The sequence below is a fragment of the Lactuca sativa genome, chromosome 3 (genome assembly GCF_002870075.4).
Source record: "Lactuca sativa cultivar Salinas chromosome 3, Lsat_Salinas_v11, whole genome shotgun sequence".
Lineage (NCBI taxonomy): Eukaryota > Viridiplantae > Streptophyta > Magnoliopsida > Asterales > Asteraceae > Lactuca > Lactuca sativa.
In genome coordinates, this window is record NC_056625.2 from 226698182 (window position 1) to 226716643 (window position 18462).

Genomic DNA, 18462 nt, shown 5'->3' on the forward strand with positions numbered 1-18462 from the left:
AGCCTTCGCATTTTCATTCACACCTCTTTCGCATCTTGTATCCATCCGTCTTTGAGTTCATTCGCATTTCAATTGTCTGAGAAACCCAGATGCGAAACCCACTGATTTCAAATGCGAACAAACAAAAAAAATCATCAATCACACACTTGTCCCACCAAATGCGAATCCAATCCATAAATGCGAACCCAATTAGCCAAATACGAATTATTGAGTTCTTCACGTTTTCTTCACAGTTAACCCGAAAAACAAATACCCTGGTTGGCTTTCAAAATCCATGGCTTCGCAGCATCAACATCACTCTTCCTGTAGACGCGAACAAACCCACATACAACATACAAGCACGAAATCAACTCCAATTCAACAAATCGATCATTAACCCTTCGTTTTCAAAATCGACAGTGACTCCAATTCATCATTCATATAACCAAGGCTTCGTTCAATCAAGTTCCAGTTCATCAATCTATAGAATACGGATTCCCAAGTCGTTCCAACTATGAGCCACAATACTTCGATTTTTCAATCACTTAATTCATTAATGAGGCCATAACTCCAAAATCGAATCCTTCCCATTCTAAATCTGTATTAACTCAAAATCATCGATTTCCATACTTCGTTTCTCAAAATCACTTTCCCAAATCAAGACTCATTCCCAGTTGACAATACAAAAATCGATACCCACTTTAGATTAGAGGCCAACGATTTGCAAACTCAGTCAAAATCGATTCTAAATCAGCCTCCGAAAAATCATAGACATTAACAATTTGATTTCATCAATTTGTTAAATCATGGATTTAAAAACTATGAAAGCAATCGACAATTCAAATCTCATATATTCACTTTTGGTTTTCAAATAACAAACTCAGTGAATATCGGCTCCAAACATCAAAATCAAAATATTAATTTTTTCTTTCAAATCGTTTCCAAAGAGATTTCTAAATCGACGACATGAATCAATTTCGATTCAAAGAATACGAATCAAGAAAACAAGATGAATAAGAATATGAAAAAGAACATGAATCAATTTTGAATTTCGGTTTTGTGAGTTTTTTTTTTTCTTGAATCGAACGAGAAGATAGATAAACAGATCAAGAATAATCGAGATGTATGAACAAAAGAAAAATCGGAGCACCTTTTCACGAATTGGACTTTAGATGAATAGTATTGGAAACTTTTATGGGCCAAAAAAAAATCATGAACAGTAACATGATTCAAACAAATTTGGGCTTATAATGAGATTTGATCTTTGAATAAATCGGAAATGAACAGTATATCATTATTTTTTATTGGATTTGATCTTTTTAAAAAAAATATTGAATCAATAATGGGGTTTTTCATGAAAAATTTGATCCAATGAGTCAAATCGATCAAAATTCAAAAACGCTACGCACGATTCAACACGATTAAGAGAGATCATAGAGAGAGACTCACCAAAATTGATCAAATTGCGACAAAAATTTGCCAAACCGAGAATCGTTCTTCAAAAATCACCTTGATCTTGAAGACCCGCTCTGATACCAATTGTAGTGACAAAGAACATGGTTTGGCATGCGGAATTAAAGCTTGCACAATTGAACATAGCGATTTGGGTGTTTAAGAGATATATTGAATGTATATGGTGTTACACAAAAAGGATCTAGATCTAGACTACATAATTAACACACACTTACACACTCACTTCTATATCTCTCAAGCACACATCTACAAGTGAACAAACCCACCTTATATAGAGGTGTTTACATGTCTCTCTCTCACTCTAACTAACAAATGGGTCTAAAGTCTAAAGCACCACATGCAAGTGGGTTTTACAAAAGTCAAACATTTACAAAGTCATGAATGAATAACTTTGCACCCCAATTTTTTCGTCCACATTTATCCCTTCAACTTGTTAAACTGTACACATTCAGTCCTTATGACCGGTTACTCCATGTTAGTCGGGTAAAACGACATAATAGGGTAATATATTTCTCATTTTGTACACATTTAGTCCTTAATATTTTTTTGTTTCAAAATAAGTCATTTTTGTTTTTGTACCCATTCAATACTTATGAATGATTTCTTTAGGTTTTTCTCACGACATTTTACGTGGGACAATCATTGATGAAGTGTGTGAGACTGTTGATATTTATATGTAACGTCTCATTTTCACAACCAAAAATTTTCATTTTTAAATAAGGCAAAAGTCCCTAATTATAAATCCATTATTAAGAAAAACCGTTGATTTCAAAATACATTTATCGAAAATCAGAGTAATATAAGAAACGCGGAATCCTCACTACTGTTGATGAGTGTGTACAATCATGTCTTCGCCTTCCTACGATCAATGATAGAACCTGAAAACATAAACAACCGATAAACACAAAGTTTAGTGAGCCTCAAAATATCTGATACAACAAATGTATTATCATGCATAATGAGCCCATACTCATTAGATTGGAATACCTTGGTCCAATTAGTCATCGGACTAAAATGCCAACAAGCAACAGGTCCAATCAGTCATCAGACTGGAATACCAAGGGTTTGTCGGCATGCCGCCTTAACTCAACCGCTCTTCTCGAGCCTACGTGCCTACGACTTACGGTCGGCTCACATCAGGTATCTTGGCCTACAACATATAGCAGGACCACCTCAATCTATCCCACCACCATATGACTATCCTGCGTAAGGTGTCGTGAGAAAAACCTAAAGAAATCATTCAAAAGTACTAAATGCGTACAAAAACAAAAATAACTTATTTTGAAACAAAAAAAAGTATTAAGGACTAAATGTGTACAAAAATATTAAGGACTAAATGTGTACAAAGTGAAAAATATATTACCGTATTAAGTCATTTTTACCGGCTAACCTGAAGTAACCGGTCATAAGGACTAAATGTATACAGTTTAACAAGTTGAAGGGGTAAATATAGATGAAAAAAAATGACTAAATATATACAAATAAAAAAATATATTATCTTTTTAAGTCATTATCCTTTAAAAAAAAAGTTTTTGAAGATCAACCATATCAAATGCCCTTAGGTACATTTCATAATTATTTGATTTGACATTATTTTTCTCTTTAGTATTTATTTATTTTTCTCTTATTATTATTAATTTATTTTTCTCTTTTTGCTATTCGTAGCTTTTCAATAATTTAGAATTCAACCTATACGGGCATCGGCGAATTTAATCGATTTAATATCAACATCTATATATGGTAAATGTTTACGTTATATCTAGATGTTGAATTTCTATGGATTGGGTTTCATGGCATGTTGGTTGATTATGTACTAGTTGTGAAACTTGTATATTATACGGGTTGATTAAAACAAAATGTTAAATAGAAACGATTAAATGAGAAGTTTATTTGAATTCGAAATTTGAAATAAATAAAAATTATGAGAAAAAAAAAACATGCAAAAAATAAGTAAATTATAATTATTGTTTAGTTATCAGACCCGTATACTAAACAAGTTAATTATAACAAAATGTTAAACACAAATGTTTAAACTGTAAATTTATTTGAAATTTAAAATTTAAAATTTGAAATTAATATCATATGGTAGGTTTAATTTATGGAAACTAATTAATAATATATTAGAAATGGAAAATGAAATAAATGACAAGTGGAAAATAAATATATCTCTAAATTATGACAAAATGACATGTGGCAAATTGAATGAAAGAAAGACATGTGGCAAAATCATTCTTATTTATTAGGGTAGATGGTAGGTTTAATTTATGGAAACTAATTAATAATATATTAGAAATGGAAAATGAAATAAATGACAAGTGGAAAATAAATATATCTCTAAATTATGACAAAATGACATGTGACAAATTGAATGAGAAAAAGACATGTGACAAAATCATTCTTATTTATTAGGGTAGATGTTATTTTGATTGCTACAGATATTGTGTTATTATTCATTCATTATCTAACTAGACAAGGTTCTATAACGTTCACGTTGGTATAGATCACTTTGGTATAGCTAACAAGTCATCTTGAATCATGGATTTGTTATCATAAATGTTAATTATGATCGTTGATTATAAGAAGCAAACACCCCAAATTTTTAACCAAATGAAGCGTGGACTTTATAATCTTGCAAAAATAATGAAAGTTAATGTATAAACAAAAAAATAATAGCAATAGAACTTGTACTCGTTACTTTTCACTTGAATAAAAAAATAATAATAAAGTAACCAACTATCTATTTGTTATAAATCTTGGTTGTGATAAAAAAAAAATAAACATGAAGATAAACATAAAAAAACAATGTTGTGTATTGATTTATATACGAAAGGCTGTGGACATTTTCCCATTCAATTAATTAAATTAGAAGGCCTGTGGACATTTTCCCATTCCGTTAATTAAATTAAACCCTTTTGACGTTTTATAATGAATGATGGTATACACGTGGCGAAGGATATATTGTTGATCTTGTGGCAAAAAAAAAATAAAAAATTAAAGACTTAAAAAGTTCTATTTATAATCATATTAGGCTATAACTTGTGGAAATCACGGTTAATATATTTAAAATTATTATATAAACAAAAAAAAATACTATAAAAAACAATTTGTTGATCACAATCATGATAAAGAGTAATTTCTAGCATTAAACAAATTAAACCCTTCTACGTCTAAAAGGATTCAAGTAATTTACATATTTTTAGGTTGCATAGAAAATCAGTTGGAACTTTAAATTTGATAAACTTTTGACTTGATTATGGAGAAATGTGAAGAGTGCATATATTTAGTTCGATAAGAATAAATGAATAATAATATAGTATATCATATCTCTAAAGATGAAAACTGAAAATAAGTTTAGTGGAAATCACAATTCAATTTATGGGCTGAGAAATCAAATGAAACATGACATCAAATGTGTAGGTTTAAAAGTACTCACAAGAGAGAAATTCATGTATTTTTTTTTCTTTTGCTATATCGTATCAAGAAAGATGAAGCGCATGTTACCCTTCTCATTTTCAATATTTAATTGAAAAAAAAGAAATAATGAAAAATGATAGAAGTAGCTATAACTAAAAGGGTGTCAAAGTGTATTACAACTAGGGGTATTTTCATTATTTACTTACAAGTTTCCATTTTAAGATATCAACTATTTTAAATTCTATCTAATAATAGCATTGTACTTAATTATCTACTTGTTTAGAACACTGTTATACTTGAAAAAAAAATGAAAAAATGATTTATTGTTTTTGTTGAGTAAAATATGTTTCATTCACAACTTCTCAAAATATTTGAGATACATTGCTATTACTTGCTTATTGCAGAAATAGATGGTGTATGTGGCTGTGCGTATGTCAAAAAAATAATAATAACATAATTGACAATTAAAGCTTCTACCATAAAGATGAGTTCTTGTTTCAAATTTACTTTACCCCTTTAAAGTACAGTAAGATCCTATATGCATGCACAAGAATACAAAATTACACAAAAATCATAAAATTAACATATAAAAATAATTGTCATAGAACCTATAATTGTAAGAAAAGGTACAAATCTAAATGTAAAATCACGTCCAACTCACTTCAAAATCATTTGCTTAATCACAATCGAGTTCACTTCAAAACCTAACCTGATGGTCTCATGAATCTACTCACATCCTGCAATACTTTTAGAACTTTATGGAGAAATCCCTACTAACAACAAAACATATTTAAAATCATTTGAAAACTCAATATAAGATTATGAAACCAGTTTAGAACATTAGAACCTTCTTCTATGACATATTCTCCAATTAGGCATATACTTAGCCCTTCTTCTGTGACATAATCCCTTGTACGCACATTCCGCTTTCCATTTGAATTCCCCACTGAGTATTTAGGAAATTCATAAACAGCTAAAATTTAATAATAGTAAAAACCGAGAAAAAAACTTATATTTTTAGTTGTTTCTCAGCTATAGAACCTAAATTGGGAGAAGAACATTGAAGAGGGTGATAGTTAGGGAAAAGACACGAGAAGAAAAATAATGGAGGTTATACCCAACACCACCACCAACATGGATATGCAATTTAAGAATTAAAGGAAGACGAACATGAAACTACAAGCACATCAAGTCCTTTCGGACCTCTGGTCAATGACGACAAATTAGGTTACACGCATACACACACCAGAATACACACAAAATAAACAAACACAAGAACAAAATTGAAAAAATTGGAACAAATCTGCCGATGCAAATCAAAACACGAAAAGGAAAAAAATCGAAGAACTAACCACCAATCTTAGCAGCAATCGTCATCGGTATAGGGTTAAAAAAGTTTAATTGTAGCAGAATCTTAACAGTAATCCTCATCAAATAACTATGGAGGTGGAGTTGGAATTGCATAAATAGATACACTGAATTTTAATTTCTTGCTAGTTATCATCCAAAAATCTCTATGATTGTGGATTGCTAGTTATGGTTCTCAGCCCAAATACACCCAGTTGAACAACAGTCGAAAAACCTTGTTAGGGAGAAAAAGAAGCACATATTATAGATTTTACAAAAACCCTAATCCTATGACGAAGCAAACACTTACTAAAATCGGGATGAACAGGGAAACTGAACAGGAAGATAACACAAAGAAATTTGAGAATAAGAGTTTTTCGCCATGTCACACCCCCAAAGGGGTGGGGTGGAGATATCACAACAACGAGTATAATAGTGCTCAAAGTAAATACAACCATCATAAATATAATTGAAAACGTTACACCAAAATATATGTTTACATGATTCGAATCAATTACATTATGATACAAAATGAACTGTTTGACGAATTTTCGTCCCATCCTCAAAACGTTGTTGATTTCCTGGTTCACTGAATTCCTGAGAATACAAGTAGTTTTGAAAAGTGTCAACACAAAGGTTGGTGAGTTCATAAGCTTTTGACAGTAAGAGTTTGAAAATCGATCTTTGTAAAGAGATGTATGTTACCAAGAAAAATCTAATATTTTCCTTATAAAAGTTATGTGGTCCTAAATACCAAGACCGAGAATGAACAAGTAATTTCCATAGTTAATGATATAAACGTGGTTTTAAATCGGCATAAAACCCTTTCTGATTTGAGAAAAACTCTCGTAATGAATGGTGTGTAGTCTTAAATACTAAGACTGAAAATATACAACGATATTTGTAATTGATATAAAAAGTGATTTTAAATAAACATAAAACCCTTTTTAATATGAAGACGTACAAGTATTTTTCCATACTTAAAGTAATTTCAGTGAGCTAATTAGACATAACTCGCTAATTTAAAGTTAGAACCCGTAAATCTTATGATTGTTAATACCACATGTGAGCTATCATAACCATACTTGATTTAGACGGCCTCGTAATTGCGACGTTCTTCAGGTGTCGCGAAACTGAAATGACACTTGTCACCACAGACCTGCCGGTCTAGCTGTTGCAAGCAGCTCTGGTGTGGGTTTGTCAAACCTAATATATATATATATATATATATATATATCTATACACAACTATCACGTTCTCCCAACAAGAGACTCTGGTTACAATTTACAGGACTTTTTGAATTGGTTACTTTGGAAGTAACCCGAAGCGAATGACTCACAAATTTATTCATTAACAAATTTACGTGATCTAAACTGAAAACCTTTGGTAAATAAGTTTGAGAAGTAAATGATACATAAACTATACCTATTATAGTTTATCCAAAATGTTTGTAATGTATAAGAAACTCTTTTATGAAACGCATTTGTGCTATGAATCCATAAACTATGCTCATTATAGTTTAATATACGTGTTCTAAATGAATGAATATCCTTATTATAAATGACAAATTTTCAGTTTATGATGATAAAATTAACAAAGAAACACATTCAATACTTAGAATTTATTATTATACACTTTGCTCGACATAATACAAAGTGTTATGAAAGTTATATGATGTTAACTAAATTAAACCTTCCTGCACTGTTTTAGAAAAGCCATAGAAAAATCATACGAAGTCGAAAACTAAATCCGTAACTTCTGAGAGTTCCCAAAATGTGTCTAGTTTACTTATAATTTTTATCATGATTTTTAATGACCTCCAACTCGGGTGAAAAAGTCCATAATCGCAGACTGGTCCGGATTGGTGTTTGAAATGATAGGCAGTTTTGTAAAAATCACCATAAATTATAGAAAAATCGTATGGAGATGTGCAAGTAGTCATTTTAAAGCTAAGAACTTGAACTACTTACACCTAAAACAGTTTTGAAAACAAAAATGTTTAAGTTGTCCAAAACAGTCCGTGAATGGAGTTGAACGTTTCTGATGAAGGCTGTTAGAAAAGTTTAGTTATGTTCTTGGTGTTTTAACTTGTATTCCCCCCCTAAAAAATTGAGAAACATGAAAATGTATGGGTATGAACTCACCTTGAGTGATTTCAGTAGGTAAGTGTTGAAGAAGAGAAGTGTTCAATCCAAGAACACTTGAAGAATCACTTGAAGATTTGAAGATCTAACAAGAATGTGATGATGTTTGTGTAAGCAATCTATGATTTTGAGTAGGAGGGTGTGTAACAATCATAAGAAAGATGATGATACTTACTAATTGTAGGAGAAAAGTTTTGGAGTATGCCTTGAAATTCTCGAATTGGAGAGAGAAAGATGAGAGAGTTTGGAGTGTGGTTCTTGGTGAAAAATAAGAGAATGAATGAAGTGTGAGGAGAGAGGGTGGATGTTTCAGCCCTAAGAACGTGGGAATGTCTGAAAGTAATGAGAAAAGACTTATAAAGTGACTAGGGATGGGCTGGTGGTGAATAGTGACATGGAGTGGGTGTGGGAGTGGTTGCTTGTGTCATAAAATAAGGTAAAGTCAACACTCTACCTTTGTACTTCACCCACTCTTTTGGATAAGGTTTTATCCTTAAAAACATGATTAATTAATAATTAAGGGTCCTTATATGTTAAAATAAAGTTTTGGGTGAAAACCCCATGTTAAAAAAATTAAAAACGGGCCTAAAACGCGAAATTAGTCGAAAACCGGGAAGAAAGGCATTCCCAGCGAGACCTCTCAGTCCTAGGCCGAGGTTCGGTCCTTAGGCCGAGGTTCGGTCCTTGCTGGTGCCGAGCCGGAAGCGAAGTGCGAACCAGAAGAAGAGGCGAGGGTGAGGGCTTGGTCAAGGGCTCAGAAGCGAGGGTTCGGTAGGTCATCAGAAGCGAAGGCTCGGTAGGTCATCAGAAGAGGAAATGGTCAGACCCGAAATGTGCCGAACGTTCGGGTTCGGGTGAGGCATGCGAGGTTCGGGCCCGAGAGGACCTTTTGGGTTCGGTTCAGCAGCCTTCGGCTCAGAAGGGTTCGGTTCCTAAGAGGGCTTTCGGGTCCTAAGAGGACTTTCGGGTCCTAAGAGGGGTTTCGGCTCCTTAAGTCCGTTTTTCACGTAGACTTCAGTTTTTGGGCTGTTTTCGCCAAATTCGAGGGTCGGGATGCCCCGAGTGATTATAGAAAGTTGAGAGAGATTTTGAGAGAGATTTGAGAGAGATTCCACATACTTAGAGAGATTTGGGAGAGATTTGACATACTTGGAGAGATTTCACATACAAAGAGATATTTGGGAGAGATTTCACATTCGTAGAGAGATTTGGGAGAGATTTGACATTCTTAGAGAGATTTGGGAGAGATTTGACATTCTTGGAGAGATTTCTCATACAAAGAGAGATCTGGGAGAGATTTCAGATAAGAAGAGATGGAGTGAAAACGATTGAGAGCGGTTTTGTGTGTGACGAATGTGAGTGTCTGGCTTCGCAGTGCAAGGTCCGTAAACCCCGTTAAGCCTTGTTTAAGGATCTTCCATACTCCTGATGAGTATGTAACATTGTTTTATCGGTTTGGCTCTCCACGTACCACCGTTTTAGGTTAAGGAGATCTAGATGTATGCACTTTTCGATTTATGATCTCTCATTAGAATAGAGAGTTGTTTAGAAATTACATAACGTAAACTCTAGTACTTACGGGCAAATTGAGTTGACCGGTTTGACTTGTTGACTTTAGTTGACTTTGACTTGACCGAAAATTGACGGTTGTCACACGCCACAAATCAAAATTGTAACTTCAAGTAAATGCGACCAAAAATCAGGGTTATATGAATCGGAAATCTACCCAACGATTTTAAATTTAGAAATGAATATGATCCCTGATTTCTTGCCATGAAATTCAAATCTATTTGCTGAGTTATTGGGATATCATATCAAAAACTGAAATGCTGATATTTAGGACTGATGGTCGAATGATGCATTAAGTTTTTGGGCGGGAAAAGTAGGGAGTAAATATTTGGTGGAATGACATGTGACAAGACATATGACTCAAAAAATGACACATGTCTTTTTAAAGACTCATTTATTAAGAATAGATTAATTCTTCGTTTCTTAGGGAACAGTTGTGTATTTTTTATTGGTCCAATTTTTCTTTTATTAATTTAATCTCTCTCTTTTTGTGCCAGAGTTTTTAAACATTTTCGTTTTCCCTAGTTTATGAAACTTTATGAAGCTTTACCCTTGTCCTTGGTTTGAGAGCTGTACACGTGGGGACGTCGAGACATCCACCGTATACGTGTTTCGATTTCAATACTCCACTGTTTATATTATCCCACCGCTATTCCCTAATTCTTCCTATTCAGATGAACCGACAAAACCCTCACCCATTTACTATCGGCGTCATCATATTCTCTAACATATACCATCTTCACCTATTGCAATCACATATCATGCACCATCAGCTTCTCGATTTTCTCATCGACGTTGAAAACACTCAAATTGATGGTTTACTGGGTGTATGCATCTTCACTTTTTTGATTAGGGATTTCGGCCTGAAATTTATGTCGTGTGCTCTCCACCTTCTCCACCATCATATATGCAACCGGAAAGAGAAGCAGTATCTTCATGCGCACATCGGACCCGATGAACCTCTTCCACCTGCATCGTTGCCCCATGTTCTACGTTCAAGTCGGCCCAAGTAATCGTTTGTCTTTCTCCCATAAGTTGCAAGTCTATTGAAAACAGATTGAACACATTTCATGGCTTCGATTTTTATTTGGAAAGTTGATTAAAATTATATAATATAGGCTTGCACCGTATCTGTGATCAGTCACATCATTGTGATAATATAACATGATGAAACAAAAAAATTCACTCAAGTTAGGGATTTAATGGTTCTCAAATTTGAAGATACATGCTAAAATTACGAATAATTTATGATATGTGGAAGCAATTATTCAAATTACGTACCGAAAGCTCTAAAGTTTTTGTGGTATTTACAACCATTGTTTGAGTTAGAGTTTAAAGCAACCTTTCTTGTAGGCAATTCGTCGAACAGATTGTGAGCAAAGACTTACAAACTAAAGTTTGGACAGAATAATTCAGCTAGAGGACACTAGCACTACCATTATTTGAGCTTTCACTTCTTTTGCAATCAATGGAGAGTGCACTGGACGAAACCTGTTGCAAATTCCTGAAATATATAGGTGAAAGGATTTGTCAAAGATGTATACTAGAGCATTGTTTGAACATCTATATACCAAGTTTGAAACTTGTGTTGCCGCACTTTTACACAATAATGAATTGTTTTTTATACTTAAAATAGGGATTCATTTACACAAGATTACTGGAAACTAGTGAAGTTGGTAGTCACTTTATTTCACAACATTTTTGTTGTTCAAGACATCACTACACACTGATAGTTTTGATTTTACTTTTGATTTTTTACACAATAACGAATTATTTTTTAGTTGTTTTGCCATTAATTTGTCTTGTGGGGATGATTTGTATGATTTGTAATTAACCCCCATTGGAAAGGAATGTGCTAATTTGTGGCATAGAGTTTCCAGTATTGCCAATGTGTTGTGTATCCAGGTGAGTTGTGTTATGTTTCTGTTTAACAACATATTTTAATTAGTTATTGCTCAGTAATTTTTGCAATTTCACTTCTGCATAGTTGAGTTTTACTTATTTAGTTTTCTCTTAGATCATTTTACTGTAGAAATATTGAAGTAGTTTTTTTAAAATTTGGTTCTACTTTTTAAATTGATTTCTATAGCATTTTACTCTCTAAAAATAAAGAAATTGGTGTTCCTCAATTATCTATTCGTTATTTTTGCAAGTCGAATTTTGTATGTTCAAGTTTGACTTTAGTTTGTTTCGTACACCAATTAACTCTTAAAACTCTTAAAAATCCATGTGTTTTTATTAGCTATTCATGATTTGTGCAGGTTAGAATTTTAAAATATTTATCATATTTTTCCATTCTCTTCCATAAATAGGTATGTACTTGCATATGTTTTTGTCACTTTTGAATTCTGATTGATTCCGTCTACTTCCAACTGATTTATATTTTATACAAACAAGTAAAAAAGTTTCATTATATGAATTTTGTTTTGTTTTGTTTATAGTTTCTCCAAACCAAGAAAATACTCCAAGAAGAACCTTTTGAAGGTATATAGACGTTTATACTTTTCTATTTTGCAAAGATATATATATATATATATATATATATATATATATATATATATATATATATATATATATATATATATATATATATATATATATATATATATATAATTTTATATACATAAAAGTTTAGCATTTTTAGACGGGTACGATGCTCCTTAATTTACAAAAAGGGATCGGCAACCATTGATCTGTTGTACCAGAACATGGCCCTTTTGCTTTTGCAAAAGTGGTAAGAATTCATACACTTAAAATTTAGAAAGTTGACGAGAAACAAACATATAGGATGGTTTATAAACTTGTACATGAGGTAAGTACTGGCTTTTTTTTTAAATGTTTATGGTTTTATTTTACATCTAATATATTTTTGTATTGTACAAACTGATAGTAAAGACCTGTTGAGTTTATCTTCTTTCGACTACATTTGAACTTAAGGAGATTCAGTCACCTCTACTAGATCATCATTTTCTGGGGATTCAATCAGGTTACAAAATAAACTGAATAAAGAATCATGAATTTGAATTTTGCATATGCGCATACAACTTTACTCACTGTTTAAATATCACATGTTTATTTTTTTAGGCTGTTGATGTTTTTTGTGCATAAGCAAGATTAAGAGCGACACCACAAACCCCGAATACCCAATTGGGTGGAAACTCATATTCAAGGTCCTAACTGAAATTAGTAGTCTTGTGATACAGGTACCAGGCATGGTACCCGTTTTTAGTAATACGACCGAACCGGAAGGACCGAAAACATTCGCATTTATAGTTTATAAATTTATATCATATTATCATAGACTTTTATTATGTTTAATTTTATGATTTCAAAAAAAGAACAATATCAATTATAATAATATTATAACATACAACTAAAAATTTATATTGTATTTACCTGTAACATTTTGTTATGATAATATGTTTTCTTTGTGTTCGTGTGTGTGTGTATATATATATATATATATATATATATATATATATATATATATATATATATATATATATATATATATATATATATATATATATATATATATATATATATATATATATATATATATATATATATATATATATATATATATAGTTGAGATCGGTTGAGAACTCAAAGTTTCCCGATAACCTGAGAACTAAAAGTGGAGTGTTGGATCAAAAGTAATTTGTTAAGGACATGATCGTCATCTTTAATTTTGCCGTGTTATTTAATATACTAATATAAATGTCTAAAAATTAACAAAATAACTCAAAATTTTGGATTTTTTTTAAACAATTTTCGATTTTTTTAAAAAATGGAGATTTTTTAATATTTTTCAAAAAACATGAACTTTTCAAAAAATAAATAAATAAATAAAAAACTGCATCTTATTTTTCAAAAAAAAAACTGCATTTTTTTTTGAAAAAATTGTATATTTTTTTTCAAAATAACTACATTTTTTTTCAAAATAACTGCATTTGTTTTCCAGAAAAACTGCATTTTTTTTAAATGTGATTTTTATAAAAAAGTGCAATTTTTTTTCAAAATTATATTTTTTTAACAAAAAATCAACGTTTTTAGGTGCATATATGCATATTTTTTTCAAATGCATATATGCATATTTCTTATACTATAATATTCGTAAGTAAATTATAAAAAATCTCATTTTTATTAATCAATCTATAAACATAATACAAGTATTTTATTCGATACAAAATAAAATATAAAAAAACTACAGAGATTCACAGTGTTATCGTTTTTTCATAGCAAGATTTCCATATTTTCATCAATTTATCATTTTCACCTCTTTAATATTTTCCAAAAATTCTTCAAAATCTACAGGAAAATTAAAAAAAAAATAATTAATGAAAGAACACGCACATGTATATATCATGTAAGATTCACATGTGATTATATAATGTGGTATTCACATGTGATTGTTTCTTTTAAGATTTAAATGTGAAATTCACAAGAAAATTTTAAAAAAATAATTAACAAAGAACACATACACAAAATGCATGTGTGCATATAGACGTAATTCACATGTGATTCACTTGTGATTTACATGTGAATCACATGTAATTCACTTGTGATTTACATGTGAATCACATGTAATTGATATGTGATTCACTTGTGATTTACATGTGAATTACATGTGATTAATATGTGAATCACATGTGATTTACATGTGAATCACATATAATTCATATGTGATTAACTTGTGAATCACATGTAATTCATAGGCAATTCACTTTTAATTTACATGTGAATCACAAATTAATCATATGTGAATTACATGTGAATCACATGTAATTCTAATGGGTTTCGAGCAATACATCAATCATATGGTGTACATGCAAACCCTAATAGATTTTGGATCTAGTTTGTCTAATGAACATGCAATTGAATATCCAAAGCTATAAACCCTAGATCTAGCATACAATTAATCATATTAACATAAACTAGGTTTTAGATCAAACATTTGATTGTTATATAGCAATAACAATCAATCCTTAGCTTCAGAAAGCTTAGTGCCTCAAGTGTTGCACCTCTAATGGAGTCACAAACACCACTCAGCAACTTGGATGAAGAGAGAAGAGAGAGGGGGCACCAAAAATGGCTGGAAACCCTAATCTAAGTGTTAGCCACGTTTTTTGGTCTCAAGGGTTGTTTAAATAGGTAGGCAATTAGGGTTATCTAACAAGGAAACCCTAATTTGACTGCTCAAGCTTTAAGCAGCCCATGGAACCCTTCTGGAACATGCCTTAGACGATTTCTAATGGGCTTCCCCATAGAATTCGTCCAACCTATTATTCCAAGGTGATCCATAGCCCAATTGCAATTATCTTATAATTACAATTCCAGTCCCCTAAGTTTAATTAATCTCTTTTAGCTACAAAATTAATTCTTGACAATATGATTTCTCCTTTAATATATTATTCTCATAATATATTAATAAATCATAATTAAACCTTTCTCTCCTTAAATCATCCTACATATTGCTATGGTGAAGGCAACCCAAAAGGACCATGCTCATAATCGGGTCAAGTACATACCAAAATAGTTATGGACTTAGACACTAATCCAACAGTCTCCCACTTGGATAAGTCTAATAACTATTTTGTATAACTTCAGAACCTGATCAGCAATCGCAGCTTTCAAAAGCCGTTGTCAACTCTGATCTTATCACATATGTGTGTCCTTTAGATAAGGGATCATATATTCCTCCATTCTCAAGATATCGTATAGACATAAGACATGAATTTTAATCATTCTCTCTATACTGTTTTCCCGACTTCCGATTTATGACAACTGACAACAGACTACAATTGAACACATCAACTTAGTCTCGGTTTGGCCAAACGCTTAGGTGTCATCACTAAATCATCGAGGGGTCCACAGATATCGCTCTTATCCCACTTTGGGCAAAAGGAATGGATAAACTTCGACCTATATGCTTGCTTGCATTCATTGATCGAATCACACACGACAATAAGTTTTATAACACCAAGTTACTGGTGCGTTTACTTTTTATCAATGTGCAACCAACTAACAAATAACAACTCACACGTCTCGGTTTCAAGAATATACGATATTATCGTCTCATTAATCACCTGTGATAAATCCATGAAGTGATCCAAGTGAGCGTGGATTTAATCCAGTACTCCAATCTTATCAAAACACTCATGAACCCTGCAACAAACTTGTGCTATGTCTAAACTCTTCAGATAATCTACAAACTCTTCATGATAGTCTTCCTTCATACTTACTTCCAACGTATGACTGACTGTGGAGGTTCGAATAACCCAGTTTTTCTCGAAGTCAAAACATGCAAACTGAAACACAACAATAATACTTAATCCTATATGGCCCCAAACTTGTGGAAGTAAATAAAACACTTTTGTTTAAACACCATATTGATTACTCATTATTCATCTAACCTAATAAATGAAAATGATTTCTGCCACATGTCATTTTCTTATGCATTTGTCACATGTAATTTTCTTAGATATTATACATTTCTTATTTTCCAAATGACATTTTCTGTTTTTTCACTTTTCTTAAATTAATAATTTTGGAATTGAACACATAGTTTATATATGTAAGGTATTTAATTATATTAAACTCTCAAATATAATTGCTATACAAACCCCAATTTCCTTCATTTTTTAATTCCCTTGTAATATGCATATGTTAGTCAATTTCACAACTAAGCTTTATTAACAATTCCAAAAAATTATAAAAATACGTATTTTTTTGTTATACCAGAAATATTGAAATATGTATCACGATTCTATGGAATCATTTCCTTCAATATTATATAATACTGGAATTGTTAATAGAGCTTAGTTGTGAAATTGGCTAACATATGAATATTATCAGGGAATTAAAAAGGAAGGAAATTAAGGTTTGTATAGCAATTATTTTGAAAGTTTAATATTATTAAATACATTACATATATAAATTATGTATTCAATTCCAAAATTTTTAATTTAAGAAAAGTGAAAAAAAAAATCAGAAAATGACATTTGGAAAATAAGAACCATAATATCTAAGAAAATTACATGTGATAAATGCATGAAAAACATGACATTTGGCAGAAATCATTTTCATTTATTATGTTAGATTTTTTAAAAAACCCGTATAATACACGGGCTTCACACCTAGTTGTTTATTGTTTCAGAAAATCAACTTATTACTCAAATTACAACAATAGTTGTCCCATGCACAAATCATGCACACTATGTTTTCTATGGTCCTTACTTTGTGAAATAGATCAATTGAAAACCTTTTCCAATGATGCTCATTTTACAATTCCCAATCCTTATCATTAGTGTTAGAACATAAAGTTCTTGCCACTACTATATATGCTAGATTCTAACATTTTATGCAACGATCCTTTCGCAAAGTCATAGCACAAAAGTCACCAAGACTTGGCCAATGAAATTACAAAGTACTCTATCGGAAATTGTTACAAGACAATTTCATAGACGTGAAGTCTCACATTCAAAGTACATTCTTTTGAACATCCTTCTTACATAAAATTTTCTAATCTAGACATAGATTCTCAATATCCAACTCCCAATATGGAAACATTTCCATATTTGTCATATGAAAACTCATTCTTAATAGAATCTTATCTATTCATAATAATGTCGATATGGTCCATCCAATACCATACTTCCAACTACTCACAAGCGATCAATCTTCAGCGAACTTTGGATCGTCCTTTGATAGTTGTCTAATTATTTTAGTCAAAACCGATTCTAGTCCTTTTTCCCTCTTAATGCCCTAGACATTTGGAAAATTTTCGAATGGTCAAATATTATAGCAATTGCAATCGATCTTATACCAGAAGCGTATGGGACACAATGCATAAAGATATGATACTTTATCAATCTTCTGCCATAATATTTTATGTGTCACGTTCTCACAATTCGAACTATGAAGAGGGATGCCGTAATTATAATCGAAATTTAAGAACAAACTATGTATCCTTTGACTAAATTTATTAAAATTTCTCAATCTAAGCTTTAGATTTTGAAACGAAGTATAATATTCTCTCCCTTAATTATAGCAAAACAACTTTTCAACCCATGCAACCTTGCAAATTGAATCTTTGTTTTTCTATAATTAATATTGCTAACTTGCAATACTTTCCATAATAATCATACAAGCATAACACTTATGCTCTCACTATCATGATGATTATTATCATATAAGCATAACACTTATGCTCCCACTAGCTTTGAAATGTATTCAGAAAACAGGTGAACTTCCAGAAAACAATGCCTATTAAATTTCTGAAGTTCATATTTCTAATACCAGATGCTTCGATGAGCCTTTATCTAAGCTTCTTAAACTTATACACCTTTGTCTTAGATAGCTCATATGTGTGTCTAAACGATTTAGAACTTATATCAACAAGTCCCAAATGTTAGACTAATTGCCAAATCTCACAATTCGAACTATGGAAAGGGATGTCGTAACCATAATCGAATTTGATAATACAATTTTCACAATTTCTATCTTCTTAAAATCTCTCTTAGTGAAAGCATTT

General features: G+C 31.4%; 1 long non-coding RNA gene across 1 annotated transcript; it reads left to right on the plus strand.

The window, feature by feature from the left end:
* The first annotated feature begins 10399 nt into the window (after positions 1–10399).
* On the plus strand, positions 10400–12446 carry LOC111908273 (uncharacterized). The gene is made up of 4 exons (XR_002855824.3): positions 10400–10935; positions 11280–11443; positions 12188–12238; positions 12368–12446. It is a non-coding gene; the product is annotated as an uncharacterized LOC111908273 (long non-coding RNA).
* Positions 12447–18462: the final 6016 nt, after the last annotated feature.